Genomic DNA, 16,016 nt, shown 5'->3' with positions numbered 1-16,016 from the left:
AACCACAAGACACAAGACATAGTTCAATAATTAATTTGGATAATACATGTTCTCTAAAACTAATTCATTCTTCTAAAAAATTAGTATCTCGGGTCAGTAGGTGGCACAAAGGTTAAGGCACTGGATCCAACATGGCTGACTATGCAGTTGGAGTCCTGGAATGAATTACTTGAAGAACATGCTGGGTATGTGTTCATGTGTGCCAAATTCCCAAGAGAGGAATAGAGGCGAAGGGTGGCCATAGCCTCTAGGAGATGTGCTTTCTCACTTTCCTTCTCTCTCTCTTTCTCTCTCTCTTTCTGTCCCTCTCTAGCGAGTACACATGCCCTATAGTAAAAACTTTAAAAAAAAATTATTTCTCCCATAAGCAAGAAAGAGAGAGGAAGATAGGAAAATAAGACCCCTGATAGAATCTTTTTTTTGAGGAGGTTTTTTTTTGTTGTTGTTGTTTGTTTTGTTTTGTTTTGTTTTGCTATAGGGTGCATGTGCTCACCAGACAGACAGAGAGAGATAAAGAGACAGAAAGCGAGAAATCACCCCCCCCGGGGGGATGGCCATGCCACAATCCCTTCTCCTCCATTCTCCCCTTGGGATCTTGGGCACGCACGCACGCACATGCACCCTGCATGAGTTTCAAGCCACCGGATCCGGGACGCGAACCTCAGTCGACTACATGGGAGTCCAGTGACATAGCCATTACACTAACTGCTGCTCTCCCCTGATAGAATCTTGATACCTCGCCTACCCACAGCACAGCCACCTTTGATCATGTACAAATGCATACCCTGTGTTCTCAGGGGGTCTCCTAAAGGAAACCCAGAACTCTCCCATGGGTCAGGCTTGCAGAGTGTCACATTTTATTGCTATACTATCATCTGGCACCACACATTACAATTCTTCAGAAGAAAGAACACCGGGGGTCGGCTGATGGTGTGGTGGTTAAAGGCTCTGGACTCCCACATGGCCAACTGTGCTTTAAGTTCTGGACTTAGTGTCTTGCTTTTTCACTTTCCTTCCCTCTCTCTCTCTCTCTCTCTCTGTCTGATCAAATTGGAAAATAATAATAAAGTTAAATAAAATAATTCTTTTAAAAAATTAAAAAGAGCAGACCCTGAAGAATTTAACAGGAAAAACTGTCAGAAAACATTCTTTTGGTGCTTATAAAATAAAGAACTGGACAAGATGGTGTTTAATGTCACTGTGACTATAGTGCAATAAAATTTACATGTATTCATTTATATTCCTATGTGTCTAGTTCTCAATTGTTTTTTATTGACTCTTATAAATAGAGCCTGGGTAGCAAATATAATCAAAAATAACAATCAGACATCTGTGCTACTCAAAGCATGTAATACTTGAGGATTTTACCTACAGCTTATAACATTATTTTTTCCATTCATATTCATTTATCTATTCTTGATGTTAAATTTTTAATCTAATTAAAGATTTGTCTTACTTCCCTCGAAATAACTGTATTGAACTCTAACCAAGCTCTCACAAATTCCTTCTTTGGGAAATTTCAAAGTTAGCTGTTAGAGCAATTCAACCGTGATCCCAGACTATAAGGAATGTGCTAGAAATGCAAATTCTTTCTTTTTTTTTAATTTGCTGTATGGCATGCATAGTCATCAGAGAAAGTGAGAGAGAAGGAAAGTGAAAAGCATTCACCAGGGGGATGGCCACATCACAATCCATTCTCCTCTTGGATTTTGTACATGAGCAGGTGTGTTTTTCAATCCACTGGGCTCAGGACTCAAATCCACAGTCAGCCATGTGAAATCCAGCTGCCTTAACCACCATGCCACAGGGTGGCCTGAAATGCAAAGTCTTGAACCCTACCTCAAACCTACTGAGTCAGTAACTTTGAGAGTAGAGCCTAGAAATCTGAATTTTAACAAGCTCCTAGATGACTCTGATACATACTAAAGACTATATCTGTTGTGTTTTAAAAAATTTTAAAAAGACTCAAAGAATCTCTGTAAAGTTAGTAACAATTTTCCCTCAGAAGAGGGAATAGTGAGGTCAACAAGTAACATGATGGTTAAAGCATTGGACTCCCACATGGTTGACTGCTATTCAAGTCCCGGACCCAGTGGCTTGAAACTTGCATGGAGCACACATGCATGCATACCCAAAATCTTGAGAGGAGAATGAAGGAGAGGAATTGTAGATTTCAGGTTCACATCCAGAGACCCCCCTGAGTACATACAGACCTTTCCTGGGCATGTGTGTGCTTCTGATCCAGAGCTGACCGAGGCTGGATCACAGTGTTGAGATCCTTTTGGAAGTGCTGTCTTCTGCCTCTCTCCCTCTCTCTCTGTCTCCCTCACTCATAGGAAAATAATAAATAAATCAGTAGGTATAAAAAAATAGGAATTAGTGGGACCAGCAGGTAGCATGGTGGTTAAGGTGCTGGACACTCCCACATGGCTGACCATGGTTCAAGTCCTGGACCTAGTAGCTTGCTTTCTCACTTTCTCTCTCCCCCACCCTGGTCAAAATTAAAATAAATGAATGAATAAATAAAATAAATAAAGTTAAATAATTCTTTTTAAAAAAATAGGAATTAGACTCTCTCATCCTCTCTGACACCTTGCAGAAGAGACTGAATCATAAAACACAAGATGCTTGTACTAAGAGATACAGGAACAGTTATTATAGAACACTATGCTAAAAACTGAGGGATAAAGTAAGAGTTTACAGGTTTCTTCCCCTCTAGGCTCCAGAATGCTGGCAGTCAGGAGAATGGTGGTCAGGAATGTTGACAGTCCTCATTACAAGCAGGACAGTCTTCTGTGGAAATCTGACCAGCTCAAAAGAAAAGCAGCTATAACCTCAGTTCTCACAGTATGGTCCAGGAACTCTCGGGAGAGGGTGAGGGGGGGCCAGGACAAATCTACTTTCAAAATAATACTACCATGCCACTTGCCTCTTTCACTCTCATTCTCTCACAAGTGTACAGTAGTGTTCAAAGGCTGCAAGACACTGAAAGCAGAAACAGATACTGATCCAGCTGTTCCACTAAGTGGGACATTAAAAAGATGTACAGAAATGTAATGTCACCTTTCTTGATGGTCACACCGCAATCCCTTCTCCTCCATTCTCCTATCGAGATCTTGGGCACGCATGCACACGGGCTCAGCGTGAGTTCTAAGCCACCGGGTCCGGGACGCGAACTGCGGTCGACTTCATGGGAATCCAGCGACACAGCCATTATGCTAACTGCTGGTTCCCTATAATATTTTGTTTTTAAAAGGTCATTTTTTCATACAAACAGACATTATTTACATTTCTATGTAATAGGTTTACTATTATTTTAATTAATTAATAAATATTTTTAAATAAATTTTAACTTCTATTACAGTAAATATTGATAGATATAACCCATATAAAGAAACGTTTTCAGGACCAGCAGATAACATAATGACTATGTCACTGGACTCCCACATATACGATTGTGGTTCAAGTCCTGGACCTGGCAGCTCGAAACTCACACCAGGTGCATGTACATGCATGCCCAAAATCCTCAAAAGAGAACGGAGAAGGGATTGTGGTGTGGTTATTTCCCCTGAGGGTGATTTCTTACTTTCTGTTTCTCTATCTCTCCTGCAAGCACACACGCTCTATAGCAAAAATCGCTTTTCATAAAAAAGAAAGAAAGAAAGAAAGAAAGAAAGAAAGAAAGAAAGAAAGAAAGAAAGAAAGAAAGAAACCTTTTCTGTGGTCTTTACCCATTTTTAAGCATGAAAAGGAATCCTGAGAGCAAAACATTTGAAAATTGATGAGCTTAAGAAATTGACATTGGTGAGTCCGTCAGTGAGCATGACAGTCCAGACACATGATCCTGCAGTGAAAATCATAGCCCATAATCTCCAACTAGGCACATGAAGCTTCAAATATTTTTTTAATGTTTTAAAATAAAAAACAGATACATAAAACAAATGTATAACTTAGCGAATTATTCTAAGGCCAACAACCTCAACACCACCAACTGGGTAGAAATAGATCCTTCATCAGATATCCCCAAAATCCCTCCATGTGTCTCACATAGTTTCGTTTTGTGACTATTTTTCTGTTGTTGTTAACTGTGGTAAAATATTCAGAACATAAAATTTACCATATTAGTCCATTTAAGTGCACCATTCAATTTGCCCCCATCCTTTTTTGGCTGGTTGTTTCATTCTTTGTTGAATTGGCAGAGGGCACATGTGTTCACCAAAGGAGAGACTGGGAAGGAGAAAGCACCTCCTAATGAGATGTGGTCATGCCACGATCCTTTTTTCCACCATTTCTCCTTCCCTTCAGGATTTGGAGTAAGCACACAGATACATCTACTGTGTTTTTTGAGCCACTGGGGCAGGGATTCAAGCCATAGTCAGCTATGTGGAACACAGATCACTCACCTCTGAGCGACAGATCTAGCCCAGATTTGCCCCTGTTTTTAATTCGGTATGCTTTCAAAGTCTCTTTTCATCTTTTCATCTAAAGATTCCCCTTTATCTTTTTTTATTATTATTACAGTTCATCTCTTGATGAAACCAAGATGTTTGAGCCTCTAGGATGTTCTGCAACAGAGATTTTTTTTACTAATTGCATATTCATGATGCAATTCACCATGTTCCTGTCCTCAATATTTCCTGCATATGCACAGTTGGATTCAGAAGTGGATTCAGAGGCGGGACCAGCAGGTGGCGTGGTGGTTAAGGCAGGCACTGGACACTCTTCTCTTATAACATGGCCAACCAGGGTTCAAGTACTGAATCTGGTGGCTTGCTTTCTCACTTTCTCCCTCTCTCTCTCTCTCTCTCTTTTTTCTCTCTCTTGCTCTGTCCCTCTGTGGTCAAATTAAAATAAATAAATAAATAAATTTAAATAAAATAATTCATTTTTAAAAAAGGCAAAAAATGAAAACCATGTGGTACACCTGCTGCACAAAAGTTATATTTCACAGCTCAAGGTCAGTAGCTATCTCAGAAGGGCCTGGGTTTTTGCCTCTCCTAAATGGAAGGGGAAAAAGGCAAGAATTAGCAAGACACAGGGGGGGCTTGAGAGCCAAGAAAATACCTTACCTTAAAAAAATTTAATTAAAAGACATGGAGAGACAGAGAGGATACAGAGCTTGCCCTACCACTCTAGAAATGTGTCTGGAGGGTGACGTCTCAGCAGAAAATCTTCATTTATAGTCCCTGAAACAATATTTCACAGCTAAAGTTCAGTAGCCATCTCAGAAGGGCCTGGGTTTTGGTCTCTTCTAAATGGGACAAGAAGAGTATTTTTTAAAATAATCTTCTCTTATAACAGAGAAAAAGAACAAAAATAGACTACTTATATTTGGTATCTACTAGATACACAGTACTTAATATAATTTATTTCATTTATTCCTAAAAAGTATACTACTCATTATGAGTATTAGGAAACTATCATTCAGATATGGTAACTTCCCAAAAACTAACTATAAGTGCTGAAACATAATTTTGATTTAGCCCTCAAACTCCACGTTCTTCCCACTAAAACTAATGGAAAGGATTGAGGAAGGACTTAGAAGATGAAAGATGGTCAACATAAAAAGGAGTGCATTTCAGATTCAGGAGAGACTAGTAACACTGGGGAAAGGGAAGTGACCCTGGTCCTCTGTAAAAGAGCCAAAGTCACAATCCATCTGCTGCCAAAAGCCATTTTTTATAACCAATGTGCTGTGGTATCATTGATTTCAGTGATATCATAGCACACTGGCTAGAAAAAACTAAAATGTAATAATTTTTAAACTCCAAACACTATACCATAAATTATTCAAGTGTTCCTTGAAGGTATCAAATGGATAACCGTTGGGAGTATTCATCCATAGAAAATAAAGAACACAGACGTCTTTCTCCATGGACAATGGCTTGATAATTACACAGCACTTGAGTTCCCAAGAGCATTAGAAATTCACAAACTCCTGTAAAAGCTACAAATAGCTATTGTAATATCAGCCACAGAGTAGGATAGAGAGTGATGTTCTGGACTAAAGAAACAAAGGGAGCCTCCGGGAATATAATTACTTTGTCCCAATGTACAATGAAGAAGACAGGATGGCGATTTTGAAAAGCTGTTTTCTCTTGTCATGCCAAAGAACACTTAGGGAACACCCACATTCAAGCAAGGTGAGTGGCAGTACTCCTAGGAAGGAATGATTAAAATGCAGTTGATGGAACATAATAGTAACCCATCAAGAAAAAAGGATGCCAAAATGCATGAATGGATCTGGCACTGGGGAATTTTTGCTCTGACCAGCATAATCAAGCAAGTACATGTATTTTTGTGGAAATAACATCTGAGCCATCATTGCACAATATCTTGGCCATTAATATCATTCAGTAATAGCTTTTGTTTGTACTCTATAATTAGACAGCCATATGATCAAAATTTCTGGCTATTATGAAAAACAAGGGTCTGGATATGCATATATTCTCTCATACTTTCTTTCTTTCCTTTAGCTTTGACTTTGTTGTAGTCATTCAGTTTTGTCTAAATAAATCAATATTCTATGTCATGGTGCCAGACACAAGGCTAGGCAATAATAAATAAAAAATAAAAAATATCCTCAATCTAAGCACACAGTCCAATGGAAATAGGTAAAGACTAACTTTATAAAATAAAGCCAGGAGACCATCTCTCTTTCAGTATGCAGTGCCAAAAATGTCACAGAATAGTACTCTATATTCTTCATATCAGTGCAACCCAGGCACTATAGCAACCACCCAGAGACCACTAATATCAAGACAAGGGAATATCAGCTATAACTCCCCAAACTGAGGTATAAGCATTAATATAAGAAATCATTCAATAGGAAAGGGAAGAGAACAAGGAAGACTTCTGAGAGGATATGGTATTTGACAGTAGTCTTTAAGAGTAAGTTCTCGGGGGAAGAGCAGATGGTGTAATGGCTATGTCACTGGACTCCAACGTAGTCGATCACAGTTCGAGTCCCAGATCCAGTGGCTGAATCTGGTGCACGCCAGGTGCACGTTTGTGTATATAAGATCCTAAGAGGAGAATGGAGAAGAAAGGACTGTGCCATGGCCATCCTACCTGGGGGGTGATTTCTCATTTTCTGGCTCTGTCTTTCCAGTGAGAGCACAGGCTCTATAGCAAATATCTCTCTCTCTCTCTCTCAAAAAAAAAAAAAAAAAGAGTAAGCTCTCAGTAAGCAGGAAAAACTGTTAGGAGAGATGGACTCCAAGGCTGAGAAGACATACTGATTTAGTAAATCAACAAATATTTATTGTGCATCTATGTGTCAAGCGCTGTGCAGCGCTCTAGAGTTACTTTGAACCAAACTCTTAAGTTTCCAAAAAATATTTAATTTTTTTTTAAAGTTTGCTGTAGGTCAAGTGTGCTCACCAGAGAGAAACAAAGAGTGGGGACAAGTGAGAAAGCAAGGCACCAGATCCAGGACTTGAACCATGGTTGGTCATGTGAGAGTTCAGCACCTTAACCATCACACCATCTGCTAGCCCCTAAACTCTTAAATTTATTTAGTATTGGTCAGAACTTAGTCACATGACCATACCAAGCTACAAGGCAGTTTGGAAAATGTAGTTTTTATTCTTTCCATAGTACTAACTAAAAACCAGGGTTCTACTATTATGAAAGAAAGGAAAAGAAAATTTGGGGGAACAATCAGCAATCTCTGTTACCTAAGAATTAAGTCATTCAGGACAGAAATAAGCCAAAAGAAATGTGTAGGAAGGGATGAAGGAAAGTCCTACTTTAAAAATTATGCAGCACAGAGCCAGCAGGTGGTGTGAAGACTAAAGCACTCATCCTAGATGGGAAACTACACTTGGTGTGTTGTGATGATACTCAGGGAATGAGTGTTAGGCAATATCATTTAATATAAAAAAATAATAATAATAATAAGCAGGAGGAAAAAAAAATGCACATTTGATGACTGAAGAGAGGTGTATGGACACAACTGGGGACTACTTTATAGTATGTGCATTCTACTCCCTGGGGTTTATGCCTAGGATCAGATTTGGATACATGTGTAAGGATATGTCAGCTGTGCTAGCTAGTGGATATATTTAGACTAATTGAGTTCATTGGTAGAACAATTGAATGGGGGGGGGCGGAAGCCATTGAGGGCAATCATGAATGTCAGGGACAATGGAGGAGGAAGATGGGACATGGCAGAGGGTGGGGATGGGGAACCTAGGATGGCAAAACAAAAGGCAAGGTATGCAGGACACAAAAATTGGGAAATCATTTGCTGAGAACATATATGTTGATGTGCTTGATTGAGCCAATGCACAGTGTATTTTGGATGGAAAATTCATATGTGTGTTGTGATGAGAAAAGAAAAAAAAATTTATAATAATAAAAAACTCTATAATGAAAAAAAAAAAAAAAAAGACTAAAGCACTGGCTCCCATATGGACAACTCCACAGCTCCGACCCAGAGGCTTGAAGATCATGCTAGGAGCATGAGCATGCATTCCCAAAATCCCAAGAGGAGAATGGAGCTGAAGGGGTTGTGGCATGGTCATCCCTGGGGTGGTGGGGGGGGGGAAGATTTCTCTCTTTTTTTTTCCTCTGGAGAGCATATATACCCTATAGAAAAAAAAATTATGAAGCACAATAAAAGCATTTCATCTAGACCAGAGCAAGTATTTTTCGGTGGATGTGGAAGGCACTAGGAAGTGTACCTTAAATAAACAAAAACTGATAGACCATGATATTAAGAGGAATTCTAGAATTCTGTTGAAGAGTTTGGGGATAAACTCATGACAGGTATATTTCGAACTAAAATGTAAAACAAAGCAACTTGAGAAAATCTCCAAAAATAAGTACAGGAAGAAACATAAATATAGAGTACTCCATACCCTAACCGAGTAGAAGCCAGTCTCCAAAGATGTTCCTCAAGGGGCCAGCAGATGGCGTGGTGGTCAAGACACTGTACTCCCACATGGCCAAATGCAGTTTGAGTCCTAGATCTGGTAGCTTGCTTTCTCACTCAGACTTTCTCTCTATCCCTTTCTGATAAATTAAAAATAATAATAATAATAAATAAATAAACAATTCTTTTTTTTTTGGAGAGATTTTCACTATAGGGCACGTGCGCTTGCCAGACAGAGAGAGAGAGACAGAGAGACAGAAAGTGAGAAATCACCCCCCAGGGGGGATGGTCACGCCACAATCCCTTCTCCTCTATTCTCCTCTCGGGATCTTGGGCACACACGCACACGCACCCGGCGTGAGTTGTAAGCCACCGGGTCCGGGACGCGAACCGCAGTCGACTACGTAGGAGTCCAGCAACATAGCCATTATGCTAACTGCTGGTTCCCAAACAAACAATTCTTAAAAAAAAAAAAAAAAAAGGCATTCCTCAATTCTACCTGGCATTACACTCCCTCCCTCTGTTCATCTTTCTCTCTCACACTCCATTCTGAAAAATTCAAACATCCTTGACTCTCTTCAAATTCTAGTCCTCACTCCTGACCCCCAAAAGAATAGCAATTCCTCAGAGAAAATAAAAGTTATCATTTGATGTCGGTAATTATGCACTTAGCATAGAAACAATCTGCCCTCAGCTTTTCTGTAGGCACAAAGAAAGCCAAGAGTTGACCATGGCTTTACAATATATGGTTTTTCCAGACAGGTGTGATAAAATGCAAAGGACCGAAGGAGTTCAGTACACTGTCAGGATGGTTATTGACTAAGTTATCATTAATAGAGTGGTTCACAATGTTTTGCTGAATGTCCAGTCAACATCCCTTTAGACTATAGTGTAATAGTAAGAGTTGATATGGCCCAAGAGCATAATAATAAATGTGTATTTTGTCCATTCCAAGGGTATGAACTTTTTCTGATCCTCCTTCCTGATAAGTACTCTATACCAATATAGAAAAGTATTCCCATACCGTGGTTGCATGTACTGATCTAATCTAGACAAGGTGCCCTTCTGGCAGAGCCCAGATGTGTCAGGAAATTGCTTGGTCGAATGTGTAAGAGTTCATCATCACCTACCATGCTCCATCAGACCTTCCCAGGTGCAATCTCATTAATAAAAAGGAAATACGATGGGAACCAACCATCCCTCAACCATTAAGCCATTGAAACTGGCATTAATCTCTGTCATTCTACCAGGATGTAGTATTTTTTCTGAGTTACATTTGCACAGGAGGAGAAATTTCTGTAGTTACTACTTGTCCTTTCCTACCATGTTGGCTTCTCCCCATAAATCAAAGATGGTTTTTGATGATTCTTGCCATTTACTAAATAATATATTCATGCTGATTATGCATTCAGAAATTTGGGGAATGGCCACAGGGTGGGCCTAGGGAAACAGTAAACCCCAAAAATGGCAAGGAATCCATATGTCACTTGGCTTCCATATTTCATTTTCCCATGGAAGCCATAATGGTCTTTTGTGTCCCTGGAGCAATGTTAGCTTGACTCTATTCCCAATAAACCTTGAATGATCTAGTTAGATTGCATTATCCAGTGTTTTAGTACTTGGGCAAATGCCCTTAGATTCCTTTGAGAAAGGATAAGAAATTGTCTGTATACATTGGCCATTTTTCATCACAGGGACAGAGCCTCTCTTCGATTCATAAACTTAGAGTCTAAGAACTGGGTCAGTCTGGGAATTGAGTGAAGGATTATCATTTTTGGTTGGGATAAACAGAATGGTTTCTAAAAGAAACCTGGCTCCTATACATTTTGCATGACATGGTTAATGGAATATTACAGATAATAATTAAGGTTACAGACCTTGAGATATGGAGATTATCTTGGATTATCTGGGTGGGCCCAATCTAATCACATGAGCCCTTAAAAGCAGCAGGGGGTCAGAAAGCAGCAGCAGAAGAGAAAACTGGAAAGCTTCAAGGCATGAGAAGTACATGACCTGCCTTTACTGGCAGCCTCCATGCTGCACATGGAAACATGGAAACATGATAAAGAATGCAGGTAACTCTCAGAGCAAAGACAGACCTCCAGCTGACAGCCAGCAAGGAAGAACAGCCCTGAGTCATACAATCGCAGTGAACTGAATTTAGCCAATAACATGAATGAACTTGGAAGCGGATTTATTTCCAGGGCCACCAGTAAGGAATGGAGCTCTGGAATACCTTGATCTTGGCTTTGTGAGACTCTAAGCAGAGGATACAAGTGAGCCATGTTGTACTCAGTCTTCTGACCTACGGAATTTCGAGATAATAACTGGATGTTGTTTTAATATGCTAAGTTTGGACCGTGGTTCACATCCCGCACCCAGGGGCTTAAAACTCACGCCGGGCGCGTGTGCGTGCGTCCCCAAGATCCTGAGAGGAGAATGGAGGAGAAGGGATTGTGACGTGACCATCCCCCTGAGGGGTGATTTCTCACTTTCTGTCTCTATGTCTCTCTCTCTGTCTGGCGAGCGCACAGGCCCTATAGTGAAAACCTCTCAAAAAAAAAAAAGAATAATTTTATTCTATTTATTATATTAAATTTGCTGTAGGGCACATGCACTCACCAGAGACAGAGAGAGAGAGAAAGTGAGAAATCAAGCTGCCAGGTTTAGGACTCAAACCACAGTCAGTCATGTAGGAGTCAGTGCCTTAACCACCACACCACCTGCTGGCCCCACTAAGCATTTTAATAATGACCATCAGCCCCCTTTTCCATCTTGAATTGATCTTGTATAATGTAAAGATCCAATTTCAAAGTCTTCCACTTGCTTTTGCCTTCTGTTCCCATTAATCCACAAAAAACAATTTTCATCCAAGTAACCAATAATTTCCATATTACCAATTCCTCTTTTTACTTGTCATTTAATATACCCAGCAGCTTTGATATCAAGGATGCCCCTATTCAAGAAAATTTTCTTCCACTGGCTTTAGGACATAGCCCTTTCCTAGTTTTCTATCTGACTCTAACTAGTTCTCGAATCCTTTGCAGGTTCATCTATCTCTAAACACTCATTAAAAATGAGTGTTCCACAAGGCTCCATCCTATGCGACACTTAGACCGTACCTGGCACACAGTTAAGTACCCAAAAGTACTTGGTGATTATCATCATCAGCTCACTCTAAACTCTATCCAAGGCAATCTCTTCCATTCCGTAATGTTCAGGGTAAATTGCCATTTCTACAAAAATCACTTACAGGGTATCTCTTTCCCAGACCTGCCCTCAAGGTTCCTGACCCAAACATGTGTCACATCTCCTCTTAGATATCTCCAAAACGCCTCAAATTCAGCATGTTTAAAATTGAACTCATAACATCACCACCACCAAAACCTCCCCTTATTCAGTGTTTTCTGTGAAATAGCACCACTAACTCATCCCGCCTTATAAATCAGAAATACATCTGCTTCTTAAATCCAATTCTACTCCAAGTTCTGCTGATTTTATTTCCTAAATCTCAAATCGGACCATTGGTCTATCTCTCTGTTCCCATCACCCTAGATCAATCTTCCATCATCTTTACCTGAACTACCACAAACATGGGTCTTCCTAAACTATTTGCACCCCTTTCAATTTTTTTGCCACACTAGAGTCAGAATATTTTCAAAACACATCATGTATCCTCCTACATCTTTTGATGGCTCTTAGCATAAAGTTTAAAACCCTTTGCTTTATGGCTGAATAGTATTCCATGGAGTATATGTGCCACACTTTTTCAATCCATTCATGTTTGTGGACATTTGGGTTGGTTCCATGTCTTAGCAATCGTGAATAATGCTGTAATAAATGTAGATGTGCAAGAACTTTTCTGAGTATTCTCCTGTACTTGGGGTAGATACTCAGGAGTGGAATTGTGGGATCATATGATGTATAGAGATTGAATACATAAATCATAATAAGCAATAATAAAAAAATAAAAACCCTTTGCATAGCCTTGAAGGGTCTGTAGGGTCTAGACTTATCTCATACTACACTTGCCTCTGCTCTTCATTCCAGGTATCTGCTTTCAATTACTAATTCACCATGCTCTTTCTCACCAAAATATCTTTACACATGCTTTTCCTCTGACTAGAAACCTTTGCTTTAATATTAGCTCAGCTACCCTTGCCTTGGAGAAGCCATTGCTGACATTCTAGAATACATCAAATTCCCTAACAAGATTTAAAAGTAACAAGAGCTTCTCGTTCTTGTAGTGCTTATCTCAGCTGCAATTTTACATTTGTGTGATCAAGGTCTGCTTGCCTTCCTCTCTGTGACCCCCCCCCCAATATCCTATTAGTCTGTGAGTGTTCCAGGAAATCAGGGATCATCTCTCTTCTCACCATTATACCTCCCATGACTAGCAGTGTCTGATATGTAGTAGGAATAAATATTTATTTAATGAAGGGATGAACAATCTGAATTATTAAAAATGTTTCCTAAAAGTATCTCCACATTTCCCTTAGCCTATTACATATAAAAATTTTAGGCAAGAGGTTCCTGACATGTGTTATTCAAAAAACAATAATTTTAAAAAGTTCTTCAGATGATACTGACACCATCCTTATTTGGATTATTAGCTTAAAAATTCTAAATTAGGGAACCAGCAGTTAGCGTAATGGCTATGTCGCTGGACTCCCACATAGTCGACCACGGTTCGCTTCCCGCACCCGGTGGCTTAAAACTCACGCCGGGCGCGTGTGCGTGCGTGCCCAAGATCCCAAGAGGAGAATGGAGGGGAAGGGATTGTGGCGTGACCATCCCCCCTTGGGGGGTGATTTCTCGCTTTCTGTCTCTATGTCTCTCTCTGTCTGTCTGGCGAGCGCATGCGCCCTATAGCTAAAATCTCTCAAAAAAAATTCTAAATTAAATTGGTGGTAATTACTCAAACCTGAAGACATATTGCTTAAGAGAAAATTGTCAAGTGGCTTAACATTGCACATTAAGTTATAAAAGAGAAAGCAATAATGCCACAGTGACAAATGGTCAGAAAATAGAGGTGAATCACAGGGATATGATCGAGAAAGAATATCCCATGAAATGTATTGGGAAAACAGAATTATCTCAGCAACCCTCCCCACTATAGCACAATGTAATGACTAATAATCCTGAATCATTAAAGAATGATTGACTGGGGGCCAGCAGGTGGCAGGGTGGTTAAAGGCACTAGACTCCCACATGGCTGATCACAATTCAAGTCCCAGACCTGATGGCTTGCTTTCTCACGTTTACTCTCTCTTTCTGTCTCTCTCTGATAAAACTGGAAAATAATAATAAATTTTAAAAAGTTAAATTAAAAAAAATGATTGACCGATCAGTGTATTTACTGAATATATCCAGTGTACTCAGAGCTGAGGAGGCAAGGTGGGGGCATCAAAAGAAGTACAAGATATTTAGTGGTAGTCAATAAATATTTGTTGAATTACTTCATTAGCTAAATGAATGAAAACACCACATGGTTTCTGATCTCAGGAGTTTACAATGTAGTTGAAAAATAAAACTAACATAAAAGTATGTTTAAAATTATTAAATACTTTATTCAAGTACAGTATGTTTCTTAAGCTAGGATAGTGGTATGATTTCTCAATTTACATGTATTTCCATTCAAAAGGTTGTAAAACTGTTTCAACAATGTAAGGCATGACTCTTGAATATACAGAGGTCTTCTCCCTTTATTCTGAACAATAGAAGCATATAAATTAAATAATCTTCTCTGAACAAATTATTCTCCCATATATATAAATTATATGTAATTTTATAACATATAACTCTGGCTCTGGACAGTTACAATCCCTCTTACAAACTGAATATGAGTAGAAGTATGGGGGGAAAAAAAGCGCAAATGTTAAAATCTTTCACACAAAAATGTTAATACGTTGACTTTAACTGGACACTATTTTTTTTTAATTCCTTTTTTTTTTTTTTTTGGTTTTGCTATAGGGTACATGCACTCGCCAGAAAGAGAGAAAGCAAGAAATCACCCCCAGGGAGGATGGCCACACTGCAATCCCTTCTCCTCCATTCTCTTCTCAGGATCTTGGGCACGCATGCACACGCGCCTGGAGTGAGTTTAAGCCACTGGGTCCAGGACTTGAACCGTAGTCAACTACATGGGAGTCCAGCGAAACAGCCATTACGCCAACTGCTGGTCCCAGCTGGACACCATCTTTTAAAAACACATGCTTTTATTATGGGCTCATAAAGGTCAGATAATAGGTATAGATAACTTTTTGTTGTTGTTGTTAAGGATTCATTGAAGTTCTTGAGCCTCTCTAAACATACAGCTAGCAACTAACTTCAGAAATAGAATACATGATCAAATTAAAAATTCTACCTGATCAGTGAGAACAGGTGGAAAATTTACCTGGAGAGAAGCAACAAAAATTTATTTTACCTATTGAAGATCTCTCTACATACTCCATCAGTTTGAAATAACATTATTAATTTATTAGTATGTCCTATTCATATTTTTACACTTTCAAATAAAATTAAATCTCTACTTACATAATGATTAGCTCCAAAAAAGCTCTTAAAAGATTACTTTTTAAAATTCTTTCTGAAGCATATTTTAAAATATTTTAAATACTACTTTTACAAAATATTTAAGACATTTTGAAAATAATAAAAATTAACATGAATCAAGAGACACTAAAATATCAAACTAGTCCCTACAAAAAGTTAATGCAAAATAGACATGGCCTAATATTTTACATTTGGTTTGTGTCTTTACTGCTATTCTCTGGGAAATAATCTCTTTAAAGAATAAAGGTTTAGGGACCCGCAGGTGACATAGTGGTTAAGGTCCTGGACTCTCACATGGCTGGCTGATTCAAGTCCTGGACCTGGCAGCTTGCTTTCTCACTTTCCCTCTCTCTCTTTCTGGTCAAATTTAAAAAATAAAATAATGATAATAAATAAAATTAAATTAAATAATTATTTTTAAAAAAGAAATTTTTAACAGTTTCTTAAAAAGACACTGAATTCATTGTTATTACATATCTGTTATTTATGATTATTCATAAGCAATTACTTATTATCATTCAAAAATTTTAGAATAATTATTATAGTCATTAATAGAAAATACTAAACTTTTAGACTGTTATTT

This window comes from Tupaia chinensis, unplaced genomic scaffold (genome assembly GCF_000334495.1).
Source record: "Tupaia chinensis unplaced genomic scaffold, TupChi_1.0 Scaffold138601_1, whole genome shotgun sequence".
NCBI classification, from domain to species: Eukaryota; Metazoa; Chordata; class Mammalia; order Scandentia; family Tupaiidae; genus Tupaia; species Tupaia belangeri.
This window is presented reverse-complemented; position numbering follows the sequence as displayed.